The 14,851-nt window shown below is 41.6% G+C and overlaps 1 pseudogene; it reads right to left on the reverse strand.

Annotated features, from left to right (window-relative positions):
- Window positions 1-7,045: 7,045 nt before the first annotated feature.
- Window positions 7,046-14,851, reverse strand: part of LOC117621897 — an 8,905-nt pseudogene continuing 1,099 nt past the window's right edge.

The raw sequence follows: 14,851 nt of genomic DNA on the forward strand, positions 1-14,851 counted from the left end.
GGTCGGGATGGAAAGAGGAGGATGTCACGGTTCTTTTGGGACCGATGCCACCCCAAGTGGTGGCCGGATGCGGCGGCGGCGGCCCAAAAACCCCCGCTGTGAACAGTAACTGGGGGGGGGGCTGTTTCTGCGCAGGGAGGAGAGAGAGAGGGGGAAAAATCTGATTTTTATAAAAAATCCCATTTCGAAATATTTACGATTGTGCCACTGGGTTTCTTTTGACCATATCTCTCTCGTTACAACAACTCCGATTCGAGCCCACTACGTGTCTATGAACTCGTCTCAGTGCGACCTATCCAAAAATACAAGTCGCGGTCCCAAACTCTCTCCGGTTAAAAATATGACTAAAATACCCTTAAATAATTAAATAATTAAATAAGTGTTAAATTTGGGGAAATTTGGGATCGGGGTGTTACAGACTACCCCCCTTATAAAAATTTCGTCCCCGAAATTTCCTACCTGTCACTCGAAGGGTTATGAGCATTGGGCCCGCATCTACTACTCGGGTTCCCCTGCTTTTCTCTAAAAGCTAAATGCTTCCATTTGTGATTTGATTCTCTTTTAGCTCTCCCACTAAAAGAGGATCCGCATTCTTTGACTTGTTGATATTTTCCTTCTTTCTTCAGATTCGATAGGCAGCATTGCCAACACGATGCTCTGAAGGGAAGGTCAGAAAGGATCATTTTTACCGAATTGTAATCATCATCGATCTCTCTCGGCTACGATCCATTTCTGATTCCGACGAAAGATCACTGCTCAAACGTGCTCACAAGAGAGGAGACTCCCAAGTACTCTCCATCGCCACCGGTGGGATTACTCAATCCATTTGGGTCTTCTCCTTGGATTTGACCACAGTATTCCCACCACACACGAGCCTCTTTCTAAAAGAGCACTAAGGCTGTCATAATCTCTTCCACACTTGTGATTTCGATTATACTAACGCCACCTCCCTAACCTTGGACCCCTTGATCCAATGTTGGGGAGCGGTTCGTTCTAAGGGAAAGTTGTGCTCCCAAAATCTTCGACTCCGTGCGCTAAGCACACAGTCGAAAATTAGCAACATGCTCTGGCAATGGAGGATCCCTATAAGCAGGTTGATCAACACTCTATCCTCCCGCCCATGCGGACTCAACGTCGCCAAGGTGCCATTCCGAGATGGAACCCATTTTGATCCCCACAACTTAAGGATGCACATAAGGTGCAGGGTCCACAGAAAATTGAACCTAGAGCTCTGATACCAACTGTAAGGCCCCGCCCCGAATTTTTCCATAATCCGAGACGAATCCTTTGGAATTCCTGACATCACCCCGATGCCGGGCCCACTCACTAAAGACCGGGACTTTCTGCCGAAATTTCGGCAGAGTCTCCCCTATAAAATGGACATTTCCCAAAATTTCAACCTGCCTAAAAACACAATTTATATTCTCAACTGGCAACATGCACAATATAATTTCATGCAATACACACAAATGGCCTTCGGCCTTCCAATAAATCTTAAACAACTACCCAACAAATTAGATACCCAAATATGACTACTATTTAGTCTGCGGCTGCACCTAATAACCTTAGGCTGCCTACGTACCCTCCTTGAGGGATCAAGCCACACGTAGTTCTCCCATACAACCCAATTCCACACTTAGGCGATACCTCATTTCATTTCTCTGTATTCCACATAATCTCCCCATACGCCGGTACAACCAACGCCACGTATGGGGTCTGTCAACACGCCGGATAACCTACGCCATGTGCGACCATGCCATACTATCACATATCTCCCAATACGCCGGTACAACCAACGCCACGTATGGGGTCTGTCTCAACGCCGGATAACCTACGCCACGTGAGACCTACACGTCATATCACATAACTCCCCATACGCCGGTACAACCAACGCCACGTATGGGGTCTGTCCACACGCCGGATAACCTACGCCACGCGGGACCTCAACATCATATCACATAACTCCCCATACGCCGGTACAGCCAACGCCACGTATGGGGCCTGTCGACACGCCGGATAACCTACGCCACGTGCGACCTCAACACAATACCACAAATCTCCCCATACGCCGGTACAACCAACGCCACGTATGGGGTCTGTCCGCACGCCGGATAACCTACGCCACGTGGGACCTAACTTTCACTTGATGGTACACGTAGTGAATCCAAAATCCGGGGAGGTACTTGAGGTAGTGCATATAGCACTCCCACTGACATTCTAGACTCTGTTGTACTCTTGTACAACCGTATAATTCTAATTCTATAAATATACAATTATTCTAATATTGCGTAACCCCAACAATAGTCTAGCACCAGGTAATCCCCCTAGGAAGGTGAGATTACTCCGGAAGGCTCACGGTCAACCAAGGGTCAAACTACCCTAACCCTGGTCAAACGGGCCCACGGGACCTACGACCTCCAAATTCCGATCCGGAAGTTCCTATGGGTTCTATAACATATAGGACACTCGTCCTGCAAGTTTGATTCAGATCAGACGGTCGGATCGCTCACGATCGTACGATCTAACGGTTAATATAAAATATAATCTTTAAATTATTAAATCGGAACATCCGGGGCTCCGATTCACGATCCGTGAATTCCTACACGATTCTAGAATTACCCAGATTAACATATATTAAATTTGGGACCATCCGACGGTCCCAACCTATCGAACCCGGATAACGCTCAATATGCGATCGTCCGTTCGATAGCCAAACGACGTCCGAATTGAGATCCGCGAAATCCTACGCACTCGTGACAACCAGGAGATCGCATTGGGACAATAATACCCCTCTGCTACAGTGCCCACGCGCTGCCACACGCGCGGGCAGCGTGTGGGTGTCCAAAGCGATAGAGCTTCGCCGGAAATCTCAACATCTCGGGTCAAGACTTCTACCCTAGGTATAACACCCTATTTGGAGTCACTTTTGTTCTTGGGCCTACCCCAAAAACTGACCGGAAGTGGCCGGAATCGGAGACCCAAAACCGGCCAAAACCTAAGTTGGAAATCAGTTAATCTACGCTCAAAATTAACGAAATCCTACCCAACCATCAGCTAGAGCATGGAAAATAGGTAGAAAACCATACCTTACTCGTCCAATTTGGTGGAGAAATGAGAGAGAACGAAGGGTCGAAAGTTTTGTAAAAATCTGTCCAAACCGCTGCCTTTCGTGGCTGATTCCGGCGACCACGGTGGCGGATCGAGGCGGCGCTGGGGTGGAATGGAAAGTAGGGAGTGTGGTGGTTCCAACGGGACCGGTGCCGCCCCAAGTGGCGGCGTGTGGTGGCGGTGGCGACGACAAGAAGTCGCTGTCGTCGCAAGGGGGGGTTTCTGGTTTCGCAGGAGAGAGAGAGAGAGAGAAATCTGGGTTTTAAAAAAACAACTTCGAAATATTTACGATTTTGCCACTGAACTTGTTTTGCTCGTAACTTCTTCGTTCCAACTCCGAATTGGGCCCCCTACGTGTCTACGGACTCGTCTCAGTACGACCTATCCAAAAATACAAGTCACGGTCCCAAACTCTCTCCGGTTAAAAATGTGACTAAAATACCCTTAAATAATTAAATAATTAAATAAGGGTTAAATATGGGAAAATTCGGGGTCGGGGTGTTACACCACAGCCCAAGCAGATCTACGGCACCGGTACGGTTAGAACCACCTCGGCCCCGCCGTCCTTTCCCGACCGGTCTCCACCCCTGCGCCGCCCGGAGCTCGCCGGAATATCTCGAAAACCGACCGGTTTTCATTCGAATTTCAGACCTCTCGTTCTCCTTCTCGTTCTCCTTTGTTTCTCAACCAAATCGTTCGAGTAAGGCACCAGAGGCCCGACTGACTTGCAGGAGGAACCTTCAAAAGGTCCAGCTAGCTCGGACCAACAGTGAGTGGACTTTTCTTTTCTAAACGATTTTATAATTAAATTTTATATTTGATCTTGAATAAGTGTTATTGCATATTTTTCGAGCATGATTTATGCAGTAATATTTCTAAAATTTTATGCTGCTTACTTGCACATGCTAAACAGTTATAGAAAACAAAGTTTGAGGCTTATATCAGATGAGATAGCAGCATAATTTTAGACTTCAGTTATTGATCAGACTTTTCTAAAAATAGTTATTTTAAGACCACCATGTACCCGTTTTTGGTGATTACCCTTAGATGGACCGATGTCTACGGACATCCAGTCCATTTACAGCTCTGTCAGTGCACTTAACATTGCCTCACGAGTTTCGAGGACGCTCGGACCGTGAGTGCCAGGATTTGCGGCTCGGCAGACTTGGTGTCCCGAGGCCTGCCAGGATTTGCAGTTCGGCTGACTTCGTGTCCCCGAGACCTGCCAGGATTGCGGATCAGGCTGACTACGGTCCCCTGAATCCCGCCAGAGCGGCTCAAGTCGACTTGGTGTCATCGAGACCTGCCAGCGGATCAGGCTGACCATAGTCCCCTGAATCCTGCCAGTTTACGGCTCGGATAGACTATGTGTCGCCGAGACCTGCCAGGGGAGTTGACGGATTTTACAGTGCTTTTATAAAATTATTGTTTTCAGTCATTTTATACCAGTTTTCTTGATATTCGTGCATATTTTTACATCTGTATCGATACGTATACACATACATATTGATTTGAATGCTTATTATTTGATTACAGACGAACTATAGATTTATATCCCTATTTATTTTATAATGGGGGTTATTATGTTTGTAAACTAATTTGAGAACGTTATTTTGTCCACTCACACTTTCAAACTTGTTTTTCGCCCCCAGGCCGTAGAAGTGCGAAGGAATCCACCACGGTCCACTCATAGCTTCTGCACCATCCACCAAAACGTAGGATTTCGTTGTAAATTACTTAAAGTTTTGTAAATGTATAGAAATTGCTATGATATCTGGTTGGAACTGAGAACCAGAGTTGAGAATCGTTTATTTGATTTATTCTGGCAGTTGGTTTGGAGTTTATTTGCTTGTTTAACAGGTGGAAGATTTTGAGTTTTGACTAATTACAAGGGAGACTCTGCCGAATTTTCGGCAGGAGTCGAAGGGAAGTTTTAAACGTAATTGTAACAGGAAGGGTAAAAAAGTCATTTGTGCCCGACATTGGCCAGGGGTCGGACATGCACAGGATCCGGCTCGAATTCCAAAGTGGAATTGGGATCGGGTCCTGTCATAAGACATTAGGACAAATAATTTTATTTTTAAATTTATAAAATAAAAAAATAAAAAAACTAAGAGGTGAGACAATTAATTTGTTCCGACTAATTAATTGTGCTTTACACACTACCACACTTACTTTTATTTCGTCCATCCAATGAAAAACAGCCTAACAAAAGCATATGCTCCTCCCATATGCTTTCGAATTGTATGAAACCAATGACACACGTTGATAGTCAAAACTACAAGCAACCCACATATGTTTCTCTCTTATTATGAAAATAATGGCTGCTATATTACCAAAAAAAACAAAAGCCAAAAACCGGGGCTATAGTTGGCTTCATAAGCCTATGACTAGGTGAATTAATACTGGAATAACATTGAAAAAATTAGAAAATTAAGCTCTGGTGGCGTAGCCAAGAATTTATGTGTTGGGGGGCCAACATATAAACCAAATAAGACATTAAAAAATTTCAAATTTTCAACCTTAACAATGTTTGTTAAAATAAAAGGCACAAAACAATTGTTTATTCAATTAGGTATCAAAATAACACTCGTCGTTCTTTCATATCTCGAAAACCATCTGTAATTGAGTCAATGCCAAACTTTGCTTCATATAAAAACAAAAATTTAAATCTCAATCCTTTTTTATTTGAGTAAAAGTCTACTTCTTATTTGATAAAAGAGATTTCCCCTTTTTTGAAACTTTATTTGATTGGCTACTTTTATTTTTTATTAATATATTGGTGGGCCCAAAATTACTTAGTCTTTCTATTTGAAATCACTTATTCTTTTACTTGCAAAGAGAGAGAAACGTATCTTTTCTTTTGTGAGGAGGCCACAAACAGTTTATTATTAGACTATTATTATATAGACTTCCTAAATGTGTAGAAAAGCAAAAACAAAAATTAAATGGAGTAAAAAATTTGGGGGAGCCCAGGCCCCTTCAGGCCTAAACAAGGCTCCACTTATGGCTGAAGTTTTGGCCCTGAAACATGGTCTTTTGAGAGCTAAAGAGTTGAATTTGGTTAATGTTGTGGTGGAATCTGATTCTCAAGTGGCTATTAATTCTGTTCTGGGGGATGTTTCTTCCTCTAATTGGGAGTTGTACCCCATCCTCAAGGATATTAGGTTTCTTAAAGCCTCTTTCACAAATCTGAATTGGGCTTGGGTGCCCCGTGAAGCGAACCGGTCTGCGGATGCCGTTGCCTCGCTTGCCAGGAAGGGGATGTGCTTGGAGTCGTGGCTTGTGCGACCTCCATCCTCTCTAGTTCATATTTTATCTCGGGATGGTCTTCCTTGCCCTCCGCCTGGTGCTTAATCTTTTGTTGTGTGGCTTTTCGTTTGTTTTGTTCTTTTGGCTTTGTTTTTAATTCTTTAGTTTGGTGTGTTTGTTCTGTTTGTTTGGTTGGGTTTGGCTCCCCTTTGGGCCTTTGCCGGTTGGCTTTTATGATATCTTTGTTGACCAAAAAAAAAAAAGGCTCCGCCATCATTCCCTTGCAAAGGTTTTGCAAGGACAAGTTCTATGAAAGGATTCTTATTTTATTTATATTTTAGATAACTTGGACATTACAAGGGAAATTTATTTAAAATGAAATAAAAGCGTACATTTAGCCAGGGGGGCTAGAATGAGCTAAACACCACCCTAATCCCAATGGTTTATTAATTAATTTTAAGAAGCAAAGGATAATGTTGAATTAAGGAAATTCAAAATCTTCGGTTGGAACTTGGAATCTTGAATTATGAATAGCCTCCCTTCAAACTCATCTTCCTCGCACAATTTGAAGGCCACATACCCGCCCAAAACACAAAAATTTAAAAGATTAAAAAAGAACAATATGGCACAGAGTTCATTACAAGAAAGCCATTCAACAAATAATTATTGAGAATTTTTAGTGGTTTCAAGTGCGTGTCACAAGCCTGCCTAACAATATCAGATAGAAGCCCTGAGGATGGCTTGGTGATGTGGTAGAGAATGGGGAGGCATCAACAACGCATAATGCTTTGATCCCCTTAACACGGAAACTACCATCAAGCACCTTCCCGACAAGGCTTCCACCGTGGTAATGCCAATGTGAGCCTTTCGACTCTAGGCAAAATCTTTCGAATGCTGTATTATCTGTTTGGTTATTTGGTAAAGGTTTTCCCAAATACTTGAAACCTTCACAAATCACAAATTATTTGAGCTTTATACGATTTTAATGAACTTGTCCTTAACAACTCACAAATCTTCTTCATGCCTCGAACACAATTAGCAAGGTCTGTGGGATTAGAATAGTAGTTGAATCTAACACTTGGAGCGACTCTTGCGTCAGAGGATGATTTCAGAGTGAGAGAACCATGAGACAAAGGTCTTGGAACTTGGCTAGCAATGTGAGCAAAAGTCGAATTTGAAAGGGGATAATTTGGAGTAGGAAAAAAACTAAAAGAGTGGAGTAGAAAATGGCAAGGTCGAGAGAGAAGATTGGTAGAAATTGCGTGTAACGCCTAAAACAGTTATAATTGAGGGTTGAATTGTTAAGATAGAAAACTGAAAAGAAATAGAGCAAAGAGAAAAGAAATAAAGCATAGAGAATTTCAGAGATAGAGAAGAGACTTGTTGTATTTCTGATTTTTTTTTTAAAGCTCAACTGAGCACAATTACAGTCTTTATATCAACTGAGTTAAAGACTTGTTCACGTGTTTCTAACTTCTCTAACCTTCTCTTATCAATACTAACAGTTTTCCTAAACTGCCTAGCAAGACTAACAATATCTTAACAGCTTTACTCTTTAGTGAGAATGTCAACAAACTGGTTTGCAAAAGATACATGTTGAACAAGCAAATCACCTCGGATAACTCGCTCTCTGACAAAGTGGTAGTCTATTTCTAGATGCTTCATTCTTGAATGGAATACTGGATTAGAAGAAAGAGAAGTAGCAGATATATTGTCACAATGAATTAATAGAGGAATATGTAAAGGCACATGAAGATCATAGAATAATATTCTAACTCAGGCAAGCTCAGCAGTGGCAATAGCAAGGGCCCTATATTCTGCCTCAGTGGATGAACAGGAGACGGTATGTTGTTTCTTAGAAGCCCAAGAAATAGGACTAGAGCCTAAGTAAACTATAAACCCTGAGACAAATTATCGATCATTAGGATCCCCAGCCAAGTCAGCATCACTGTAAACTTGCAGATTAAGAAGACCAGGTTGAAAATGAATTTCAAAATCAATGGTGCCTTTCAAATACCTCAAGATTCTCTTAACCGCCACAACATGAGATTCCATGGGATTATGCTTGAATTGACAAGCTTGATTCACTGAGAAGGCAATGTCTGGCCTTGTGAAGGTGAGGTACTGCAGAGCTCCAACAATGCTCCTATATTGTGCTGGATGAGAATAAGGCTTCCCATCATCTTTATAAGTAATCTATGATAGGGAAGACAAGGAGTGGCACATGGTTTTGAATCTTGCAAATCAACTTTATCAAGTAATTCCTTGATATATTTAGTCTGAGACACAAATAAACCAGTGGATTGATATGAAATTTGTAGCCCTAGAAAATAATTCAACTGGTCTAAGTACTTTTTATCAAATTCTTGGGTCAAAGCTGCAATAACATATGTAATAAGAGAAGAATCACCGCTTGTGAGGATGAAATCATTAACATAGGAGTAAGACCACAATACCAAGAGAAGAATGTTGAACAAACAAAGAGGGATCTGCAATTGACGCTTGAAAACCCAAACTTGGTATAAAATATATAAAAAAAAACTAGTAAATCTTTCATTCTAGGCACGAGGACCCTGTTTTTAACCATACAAAGACTTCCTTGAAGGATACCATGCAAAAATGAATTTTTTTACATCGAGTTGCTATAAGGACCAGTTGAACTGAGTTGCAAGAGCAAGGACTAATTGATGAGTGGTTGGTTTTACTATAGTGCTGAAGATTTCACTATAGTCGATTCCTTCCTCTTGACTAAATCTTTTAGCAACCAAACAAGTCTTATGCCGAGCGATAGAACCATCTGCATGTTTCTTGATTCTATATGCCCTCTTACAACTGACAAGATTCTTATGAGCTGGGAGAGGAACCAAATCCCAAGTACCTTGAGCATGAAGAGCCTCAATTTCCTCCCTCATTGCAGATTGCCATTCTAGAACTGTATAAGCAGTCATGAAAGAACTAGCTTCAATCTGAGATAAATCAATAGACTGTACATAAGTAGAATAAGCCTTTCTTTTGGAAATACCACTCTTGGACCTGGTTGTCATAGGGTGAAGATTCATGGCTAGAAGTGGTATTATAATACAACATGAAGATTCTCAGGCTGAAAATTAGGATCCACAGGGAGATGAGACTGTGTAGTAGATGATGTAACTAGTAGATTTTGGGAAGAGGAGATCAAAAATTTTGAAGCACTAGGAGGTAGTGTATTCAAAGAGTTTATGGCTCTAGAGATTGTGGGAGAGGGAGAGGGAACATAGAGATGAGATACAAGTGACAAAACAACGTTATGCAGTGAAATATATGGTGGAAGAGGAGAAGTAGATGGAGACTGAGATGGAGAAACATGCACTTGATTAACAGATGTGTAAGTAAACATAGTTTCATCAAATATGACATGTCTATCACAAATAACTTGTTTATTTGGGGTGCAAAACAGATATACCCCTTATATTAACCTGCATAGCCTAGAAAACACAAAGTATAAGTTTTGGGTTGAAGTTTGTGAGAATTGGAGTGCTTGAGCAGAAGAAAATAGGCACAATCAAAAATCTTCAAGTGAATAATGACTGGTTTAGAACCAAACAATAAAAGATAAGGAGATTTGAAATGAAGAATTTGACAGGGCATTCGATTGATCAAGTAGGTTGAAGTAGCACAAGCATGAAACCAAAATTTGGGAGGTAAATGTGCAGTTTGTAACAAAGTGATTGCAGTCTCTAAAATGTGTCTATGTTTTCTTTTGGCAAGACCATTTTGCTCAGGTGTATATGGGCAGGATTTTTGGTGAACTATACCCTTGGCAAGAAGATAAAGTTTGAATTTAGTACTAAGTTACTCACCACCCCTATCACTTTGAAATTTTTTAAGAGTACCAAAGTAACCAAGAAAGCATGAAAATGCATAAAAATATAATAAACTTCTCCTTTATTGATCATTGGAAAAATCCAAGTAAATCGAGTACATTGATCTATGAAACTAACATAATATTTGAAACCCTCAATAGATAATGTGGGAGAAGGACCCCACACATTACTATGAATTACTTCTAAAGGTTGGACAGATTTGACTGTTGGATAAGGAAAAGGAAGCTTGGCAAGTTTTCCTTTTAAACAAGTAGTACAGACATATTTGGTATTGTCGAAAGAAAAAAAAAACCCTGTGATTGATGTAAAAGAGCTAAAGTGATTTTATTTGAGGGATGACCTAATCGTTGTGTCATAGACTTGTGTTGACGTGATTTCCAAGATAGCAAAAGAGATTCTTGTGGAAAGAAGAGGCTTGTTTGTGAATGGGTGGAGAAATGAAGAAAGGAATAGGATACAAACCGGCTCTACACAGTCCCCTGAGAAGAGCACTCCCCGTGATCTTGTCCTGATCCAAAAACCAAGGGCATCACATATAAATATGCAATTGTTATCTTTACATAACCTATGAATGGAAAAAAAAAAATATGTTGAGAAAGCTTTGGCACATGTAAAACTTGCTTTAATTGTAAAGAACACTTTGGAGCAACCAAAGTAGAAGAACCAACATTAGAAATGCCCAAACCTGAACCCCCTGCAATAGTGATAGTATCATTCCCTGAGAAAGGAGTAGCTAAACTAAGCTTAGAAAAATCGGAAGTCATATGACTTGTTGCTATAGTATTTGCTACACAAAATTACTCATGAGATGAAGAAGATGGGAAGTTGGCATGCATTGCAGTAAGATTGGTTGAAGGAGGTTTGCCTTGATAAGAGAAATTGCCTCTATGGTAACATTGAATGGCAGAATGCCCATACTTCCAGTAAATTTGGCATTGAAATGATGAGGTAGGAGCAGAGGGTTGATTATGCCTTTGATAACAATCAGCAGCTACATGGCCTTTCTTGTTGCAGATTTGACAAGTGGGAATGTCAATGCTAGGACCAAGAATGCCAGGAATGGAATTAGGTAGAGCTTGATGAGTTCTTGGACTAAATGGATAATGATTGCAATCTCTACCTCGACCTTTAAAATGAGAACCTCTATTGGTAAAATAACCACTAGTGTGGAAACCACCATTGTTACCAGAGGGAAAATGAGAAGATTGAGCAGAACCAGAACAAAAATGATAACTTTGAGTATGAGACGAAACATGATTAGAGGATCCTTCATCAAGAATGAGAGTTTTCAGTGTAAATGTATGATCTTTAGCCATCATTGCAGAGACAAGAGGAGTTACAGAGTTAGTGTGTTCAAGAGTGGCTTCTTCAGCAAGCAACTGAGACTGAAATCTTTAAGAGATAGCACATTTTCTCTGCCTCGGACCACACACCGAAATGTATTATATTCAGAAGGAAGACCATTGAGAGCCAAGATCACAATATCATCATCTTTAAAAGAAATCCCTACTATAGAAAGATGATCCCGAGCATCTTTTATCCTTTGCAGATATTGGGAGACAATTTTAGAACCATTCTTGATAGTTTGAAGCTCATTTTTCATTTGAAAGATGCTAGCTTTTGTAACTGTAGAAAAACAATCTTTCAATTGAACCCACATAACATAAGAAATTGCAGTGGAAGAAAGAGTTGCAATAAGCAATTGCATCAAGGCATGATCGTGCATTTTCCAAACTTGATAAGCATCAATTTCGACACCTTCATCAAATCAAGTAGGACACTTCCGTGATCCATCAATAAATCCCAAGATGCCATGACCCTTAAGAAGGAGTTGCATTTGAAAATTCCATGTGAGATAATTTGTATCATCAAGTTTGACTATCAGAAGTAGAAACAATGGGAATCAAAGTGGTAATGGGTGTTTGAACAATTTGAAGTTGAGTAGTAGTCACCATGTGGAGAATTTTAAAAGAAAAGAGAAGAATTTAGGGTTGAGAAAGAAGAAATTTTCTGAAAATGGAATATTGAAGAAGAATTTTCAGTGAGACAAAAGATCAAACAAGTAATAAGCAAAGCAAAGAACACGAAATTGGTTGCTGTGTTTGAGTAGAGATAGAAGCCAGAGAAAGAAAACAAAGAGGAAGAGAGTGCGGAAGCAGAAGAACATAAGATCAGGATCGATCCATGGCTAATGATACCATGTTAAGATAGGAAGACTGAAAAGAAATAGAGCAGAGAGAAAAGAAATAAAGCAGAGAGAATTTCAGAAATAGAGAAGAGACTTGTTGTATTTCTGAATTTGTTTTTAAGCTCAACTGAGCACAATTATAGTCTTTATATCAGTTGAGTTAAAGCCTTGTTCACACGTTTCTAACCTCTCTAATTTCTCTAACCTTCTCTTATCAATACTAACAGTTTTCCTAAACTGCCTAACAAGACTAACAATATCTCAACCGCTTTACTCTTTAATCTTCTGACACGTGGCAGCACTAGAATTGTCATACAGAAACTTTACAGAATTATCCGTGGCGGCAAAATGTTAATAAAATTAAGATGATTGTCATACAAAAACTGTCCAACGTGAGGATGAGGATGAACAACTGTGATTTTTTGAGATAATAGGTAAGACTTTGTGAAAGGACCCGCCCCGAATTTTCCCCGAAATTCGAGACGAACCCTTTAGAATTCCTGACATCACCCCGATGCCGGGCCCACTTACTAAAGACCGAGACTTTCTACCGAAATTTCGGCAGAGTCTCCCCTATAAATTAGACATTTCCCAAAATTTCACCTGCATAAAAACACATTTAATATCCCCAACTGGCAGCATGCACAATATAATTTCATGCAATTCACACAAATGGCCTTCGGCCTTCCATTAAATCTCAACCAACTACCAAACAATTCGAATACAAATTATGACTAATATTTAGTCTGCAGCTGCACCTAATAACCTTAGGCTGCCTACGTACCCTCCTTGAGGGATCAAGCCACACGTAGTTCTCCCCTAAAACCTAAACACCCACATAGGCAATACCTCAATTCTTTTCTCTTTAATTCACATAATCTCCCCATACGCCAGTACTACCAACGCCACGTATGGGGCCTGTCAACACGCCGGATAACCTACGCCACGTGCGACCATGCCATACTATCACATATCTCCCCATACGCCGGTACAACCAACGCCACGTATGGGGTCTGTCTCAACGCCGGATAACCTACGCCACGTGAGACCTACACGTCATATCACATAACTCCCCATACGCCGGTACAACCAACGCCACGTATGGGGCCTGTCCCAACGCCGGATAACCTACACCACGCGGGACCTCAACATTATATCACAAATCTCCCCATACGCCGGTACAACCAACGCCACGTATGGGGCCTGTCGACACGCCGGATAACCTACGCCACGTGCGACCTCAACACAATATCACAATATCTCCCCATACGTCGGTACAACCAACGCCACGTATGGGGTCTGTCTCAACGCCGGATAACCTACGCCACGTGAGACCTGACTTTCACTTGGTGGTGCTTGTAGTGAATCCAAAATCCGGGGAGATACTTAAGGTAGTGCGTATAGCACTCCAACTAACATTCTAGAGTCTTTTGTACCCTTGTACAAACATATATATAATTATATTTTAATACTAATGTTGCGTAAACCCCAATAATAGTCTAGCACCCGATAATCCCCCTGGGAAGGTGAGATTACTCCGGGAGACTCACGGTCAACCAAGGGTCAAACTATCCTAACCCTGGTCAAACGGGCCCACGGGGACCACGACCTCCAAATTCCGATCCGAAAGTTCCTATGGGTTCTATAAGGTATAGGACACTTGTCCTGCAAGTTTGGTTCAGATCGGACGGTCGGATCGCTCACGATCGCACGATCTAACGGTTAATATAAAATATAAACTTTAAATTATTAAATCGGAACATCCGGGGCTCCGATTCACGATCCGTGAATTCCTACACGATCCTAGAATTACCCAGATTAACATATATTAAATTTGGGACCATCCGACGGTCCCAACCTATCGAACCCGGATAACGCTCAATATGCGATCGTCCGTTCGATAGCCAAACGACGTCCGAATTGAGATCCGCGAAATCCTACGCACTCGTGACAACCAGGAGATCGCATTGGGACAATAATACCCCTCTGCTACAGTGCCCACGCGCTGCCACACGCGCGGGCAGCGTGTGGGTGTCCAAAGCGATAAAGGTTCGCCGGAAAATCTCAACATCTCGGGCCAAGACTTCTACCCTAGGTATAACACCCTATTTGGAGCCACTTTTGTTCTTGGGCTTACCCCAAAAACTGACCGGAAGTGGCCGGAATCGGAGACCCAAAACCGGCCAAAACCTAAGTTGGAAATCAGTAATCTACGCTCAAAATTAACGAAATCCTACCCAACCATCAGCTAGAGCGTGGAAAATAGGTAGAAAACCATACCTTACTCGTCCAATTTGGTGGAGAAATGAGAGAGAACGAAGGGCCGAAAGTTTGGGAAAAATCTGTCCAAACCGCTACCTTTCGTGGCTGATTCCGGCGACCACGGTGGCGGATCGAGGCGGCGCTGGGGTGGAATGGAAAGTAGGGAGTGTGGTGGTTC

This window comes from Prunus dulcis, chromosome 3 (genome assembly GCF_902201215.1).
Source record: "Prunus dulcis chromosome 3, ALMONDv2, whole genome shotgun sequence".
In the NCBI taxonomy this organism is placed as follows: Eukaryota; Viridiplantae; Streptophyta; class Magnoliopsida; order Rosales; family Rosaceae; genus Prunus; species Prunus dulcis.